Raw genomic sequence first — 5,910 nt, forward strand, 5'->3', positions numbered from 1 at the left:
GCACTTAAGAAGAAGAAATATTAACAATATAACATGTAGTTACAGTACTTCTTGGAACAATTTTGTTAAGATTTGTTTAGGTCCATAGTTATGACTCCTTGACAAAGTTCTCAATGCCCCCAAGAATGGCCTGCGAATTTGACACCCGATGGAGAAGCAGGGCATGGAAGGACTCCCTCGCAGATCTCAAACGCTGATGGGAGGTTTGTGAGGCGCCTCCTTCTCTTTCCGGCTCAACCTGTTTGGGCCCAGATGCCTCCCGGTAGAGGAGATGCAAATATTCCAACAGGAGAGCAGTTAACCCCTCAGAATGGGAGGGCGCCTGAACCCACGCACACACCGACAAGGCACACAAGCAGGCCACAATGAGTCACAGCGTGGCGTTACCGGGGAGACACGGGCCCTGTAAGGACCGGTTTACTGAATCCGGGGATTATCCATCTAGAGTTACTTGTCCTTCTGGAAAGACTGTGCCTGTTTGCGGTCTGTGGTCTATATAGGACATTTGTGTTCATGAGGTACGTCCAATTAGTCTTTCTTAAAAAGTCTCTAATCTGAGGTGGATCACAGTAAAGAGGGAATCCCCTAAAATCTGCATGAAGATTTGGCAACCGTGGTTCACCGTAGATAGAATTAGAATCAATAATGTTTCATAGATTAGATGTTCTATTAAACAGGTCTATCTCAACTACTTTGTGTTCCTCACCCACTGATTTGGAACTACCTCTCCATAGCGGGACCACCTCCACCCCCATCCGGAGGGAAGGAAATCTTTTTTAACAGGAACAGGAGCTTTAAGAGGAACAATCGCAGTAGATCGAGTTCAGTTCCTGACTGTACGCCCAGTCTCTGTAAAGTGTTTAGTTCCTTTGTGACCCACGGTACAACACAATGGACCCCACAGGGCCCAGCCTGTCCTGATTGCCTATTGAATAACCTGAGATCTGTCTGACTGAGGACAGAGAAGGATGTCAGGTTGCTGTCATCTGGCACCCTGGCACAATGGACAGCTCACACCCTAGGTGTGAAACTGGAGGCCACGCTGATTTGTTATTTTAGATCAAAGATTCTGTTCAGAGGAGCGACAGGCCGGCGTAGAGGGTCCCACTCCGAGGACGTTTCTGAACATTTACAGGAAGGTTTTTCCATTTTGCATTGTACACATCTTAGAAGGAAATTAGAACTTTTCTCACACTTTTATGAAGTAAAATTAATTTAATTTGCTACAGACTCCGATTAATTGTCTTTTGATAAATTAATGGGAGAGATCAGAAGGAAAAAGGGAAACGTTTTAAAGCAGTGACTAATAGTATTCCTCAAATGCAATTCATCCAGTCATTCCCTATGAGTCATATTGCCTACTGCCCTACTGCCCACACACACACACACACACACACACACACACACATATATAGATACAGTAGATAGCATTTTTGACATTTGATGCATGGAAGTATGAATGATGGCCATTGAATTTTGCTATAGACAGTATGCAGCTTCTCTGTTGTCATGCTGAAGTAGGGCGCATCTATATTATTACTTCCATAGATCCAATTTATATTTAATTCTTTCAGCTGTTAATGTTAATGGTACCTATGGTGACTCTCCTGTGTAAATGGTTCATGAATCCCAAAAGAATCTCCTGTATTAACTGTATTAAACTGTTCAACTCTATTAAAATGAGTGTTTTCTGATTGACATGATCCCTTGTGCTGAATCTGCTTATGACCACCAAACTGACAGATAAAATTAGCTGAAATTCAGAAATGATTTTAAAATGTCTGGCATAAAATAAGGGCCAGCTTGACTGTCCGGACTGAAAATCCAGGTGAAAATCCCGGAACTCCATGAAATAATAAGTATAAATACCTTTGTATGCCTACAAATAAACGCTTATATTTACTAACAAGCATCGTGAAAAATCTCCTGTGAACTCGCTGTGAATATGAAGCTCGTATGCAAGAGGCGCTGACACTATTTTTTAGAGCAGCCATAGAGAGGTCTTAAGGTTTGGGATAAGAGTGCAGTAAATCGATGCGGTAAACACCCATGGCTGGTGCCCCCTCTCCCCGACCTAGAGCATGCTCTGCCTGTGATGCTTACCTGGCAGGGGAGATACCATGATCACGAAGCCTGTTCACCCAGGGTGAGGCCCAGCCATTTCACTGCAGCTGTGCTGACCCCTGAGAATTGCCCAGATATGGAAATCTCAAATGCATCTTTTCTGGTCGCGGGGGTACTGTGTTCGCAATTTCCCCTGATTGAGTGCTTTGTTTGTTTGTTTGTTTGTTTGTCTATTTACCAGTTTTCCATAGTGCTAAGTCTCTGTGCCCGTGATCAGAAGGTTGCTGGTTTGTTCACCAGCCTTGACAGAACAGTCACATGTCCGTGGGCCCTAGAGCAAGGCCCTTAACCCCCACTCCAGGGGTGCCTCATGATGGTTGACCCTGGGCTAGGACCCTCAAGCTATGAAGAGCGAGATGGGGTAGGCAAAGGGAGGAATTGCAACGTACTTGTGCAATGGGCCAATAAAGGATTACTATTCTAGGTGTTTAAACGTGCCGCATCGCGGCGCTTGGCGAGGGGCAGAGTGGGCAGCGGCCTGAAGCTGAAAGCAGCTCTAGGGAGGAAGTGGGATTGGCAGGGCGGCTCTCTAGAGCGACAGGTTGTCTGCTCCTGCCTCCGACTTCAAAGGCAGCGATTTTTGTGCAGCTCATCTTTGAACCTCACCGATGCGTCCCCAGCCGACCAAACCCAACCGCCTACCACCCCCGCCACTCCCCCCCCCCCCCCACTGACTCTCTCCCTCCCTTCCTATTTTGGATCTGGGAATGTGCTCCTGCAGGCCTACTCATGATATTTCTGCACAGAGGCTGAATCTTTGTACCCATGTGATACCACAGTATACCGTGCCTGACGAAGACTGTGTCATGTTTATCTGCAGCTTCGGTACAATAGCAAGGTGTGTCATTGATATGCATCAATAAGGTGTCAGTGTAAGGCTTCATCTTTATGTATCCGAGATGTACAGTGAGAAACGTCTTCTTCCCATGAAAGGCCGACACTCATTTATCAAATGAGCACGAGCGCTTTCTCCGCTTGGCACGCCGTCCGCTAAACGCCGGCTGAGCGGAGTGAATGATGCCATGAGGTAACCCTCGCACATCTGCCAGGCTTTTGAAAAGAAAGGGGAGAAAATGTGAGAACAGACGGGACACTTTTCATCAGAATGGCCTGCAAGCATCTACGGGGGGCGAGCATCTGGTTACAGTGTAAATGTACACTGGTACAGGTTAAAGGAGAATGAAAACTGAAGACTCATGTAAAACAACGTATTTGCTTGTAGCAAAAATGAACCTTGACACCAAAAGAATGATTAATGGGGGCAATTATGTCTCTTTTTATTATTGTTATTTTTAAGTCACTGGACTTAAATTGCATGGTTAAAGGGGTAATTAATCACTTGAAGCGTGGGGGGAGGTGGGGGGGGGGTGGGTGGGAGAGAGTGTAACAAACAGTGAGGTATCTCACGGCCACCTTTCTTTATTTGCCTTGGCCGGGCCGTGCAAGCGCTCCGGTCCCCTGGAGGAGGGCAGACGCAGCCATTGCAAACCTGAACCCGGGCCCGGCCTTGGATTCGAGCACTTAAAAGTCTCCCTCATGACTGATAGGTGCAGACCAGCTACCCGAGGAGCAGATCAAAGCCACTCAGGGTGGGTGTGTTTTTTTCCCAGCGTTACCCCTTTCATCTGCGTACATCTCACCGAGGCACAGCCTCTGCCTGTTTACCTGGTTGACCCCATCGGTATTAGCTGACCTCTACTGGTATGGTTATGCTCTCTCTCTCTCTCTCTCTCTCTCTCTCTCTCTCTCTCTCTCTCTCTCTCTCTCTCTCTCTCTCTCTCTCTCCATGTCCACTCCTGCCAGTTCAGCTCTGAACGCAGATGTTTCCCATGTGGTATAAAGCGGGTACTGCAACAAAAAAAAAAAAGTTCAAAATCATAGAAATAATCATAGTGGTGAATTTGGGGTGAAGTGATGAAATGCCTCATGATCAAAGACACGCCAATGTGATTAAAAAAAAGAACAAAAAACATGTGTCCTTGGTAAATTTGTGGGTCCATCCATACAGTTTATTTTCTTGCCTGGAATTCAACTGGACACCCAGATGCAGAACTAGCCCCGTTAAGCTTGTTCGTTACGATAAAAACAACATCGACAAGTTCGACGACGACAACAACGGCAAAATGGAGTCGGCATGTTTGGAGTCTCAACTGCCATTTACATTCCAGCAGCGAGAGTCAAGTCATTTAAATCATTTCCCCTCCAATTTATCTCCCTCTTGCCCCATAGATCAATAGAATAGGAGCTGCAGCTGTGGTGGCCATGTGTGCGGTGCAGATGGAGAAGATTGGGGTTAAATCTGTCTTAGCCCCAAGGAGGAAGAGCTGAGAGAATGTCCCCATACCCAAGCCAGACCCTGCTTAGGAGATTCCCAGATGTCCCTCTGCTCCATCTAGGAGATCAAATAAATGAAAGCTACTTCCTAGCCTTTCTAGCTACTGTTTCAAACTTTGTAATACTTGTTCTGGATTGTCTTTTACTTCTATCACAAGATGTTCAATGTGGTCTGTGAACTGAAACATCAACATAAACTGGAAGATGGAAACACTTCTCAAACCCAGTCAAGAAATATATGATCATGTGACTCCTAAAGGAGACACTTCTAGTGAATGCGCTCATTTGTACTTCCTGGGTGTCTAAGAAAAATGGTTTGTTTAATAGAACTTCTTAAAACTCACTCTTCATGACTCTCTTAGCTTTTGTGGTCAGGACAAAGTGGGCTCATTGGAATTTCAATGAGCGCTTTACAGAACTGACCAGAACATAAACAGATGTTACCTTCTTAAGGAACTGGAAGCACTACATGAGAAAAAGAGGATTTTCCAAATTATTTAACTTCAGCGCTGTAATATGAAACTGTGAACACGTATAACTCTGGCAGAGTGCTGAAATATGCAGTACTGCTTGGAATCCAAGCGAAATCTAAAAATTGCTGTCAATGGGAAATCTGGTTGAAGAATCCCCTGTAGATCTCCACTCCAGGCTCAATTAGCAAAATCACAATTTGAAAACAGAGGAGCCGCCAGCTTCACGTGACAAAGAAGTCGTGTAGGGATGGAGGCGGCGGGTCCTGGGTGCACAATGAGGTGGGATTAGCGCACACAAAGGGATGTGGATCCTTTCTTACACCTGTGCTCAGAGGGACACGAATGGCGGGGTGGGGGGGGAGAGCTGTAGCCTAATTTGCAGGTGCTGAGAACCTAATCTGCAGACTGAGCAGGTATCCATTTTCCCCCCTTCACTCTTGCTGAGATCGGACCCCAAACCCACCTGACAGGAGAATGAGCACCACCTATTCAGTCTGCCAAATCTCAGCAATCAATCACGTGCATGTGAGATTAAGCACGAGTGTCAAAACAGAAATGGTGCACAGACAGGGGGGACATCAGAGATGGGAGGAACGTGGTGAACAGGACTTGTGGACGTGAGTGACAAAGAGAATTCGACATACAATGAGAAACAACCCAATACACTGACTTGGGGGGGGGGGTGTTAGTGAACACACTTGACTGTTTGGCTGAGGCAGCCGGTGGTTGGATGGGGGGCACTTTCAACAAAGTGTAGCAACTGTAACTTTAGCATGTGTGCTTTTAGTGCTCGTCACTGACTGTTCTTTATAGACAAGGGTACAGGAAGAGGAAACAGGAGGACTACGCTGTAAGTAGGGAATGTGTATGTGGCACGGAAACCCAAGATACTGGACGTCACATGGGTCTCCAGGCTTCCATGCACAGCCTTAGCAACTGGCCCGAAAGCATGGCGGCCCCATAGCGGCCGGGACGACTG

The 5,910-nt window shown here is 46.4% G+C and overlaps 1 non-coding gene across 1 annotated transcript; it reads left to right on the forward strand.

Annotated features, from left to right (window-relative positions):
- Positions 1-2,095: 2,095 nt before the first annotated feature.
- LOC125743194 (U1 spliceosomal RNA) lies at positions 2,096-2,260 on the forward strand. The gene has a single exon (XR_007398306.1). It is a non-coding gene; the product is annotated as a U1 spliceosomal RNA (small nuclear RNA).
- Positions 2,261-5,910: the final 3,650 nt, after the last annotated feature.

This window comes from Brienomyrus brachyistius, chromosome 5 (genome assembly GCF_023856365.1).
Source record: "Brienomyrus brachyistius isolate T26 chromosome 5, BBRACH_0.4, whole genome shotgun sequence".
Taxonomy (NCBI): domain Eukaryota; kingdom Metazoa; phylum Chordata; class Actinopteri; order Osteoglossiformes; family Mormyridae; genus Brienomyrus; species Brienomyrus brachyistius.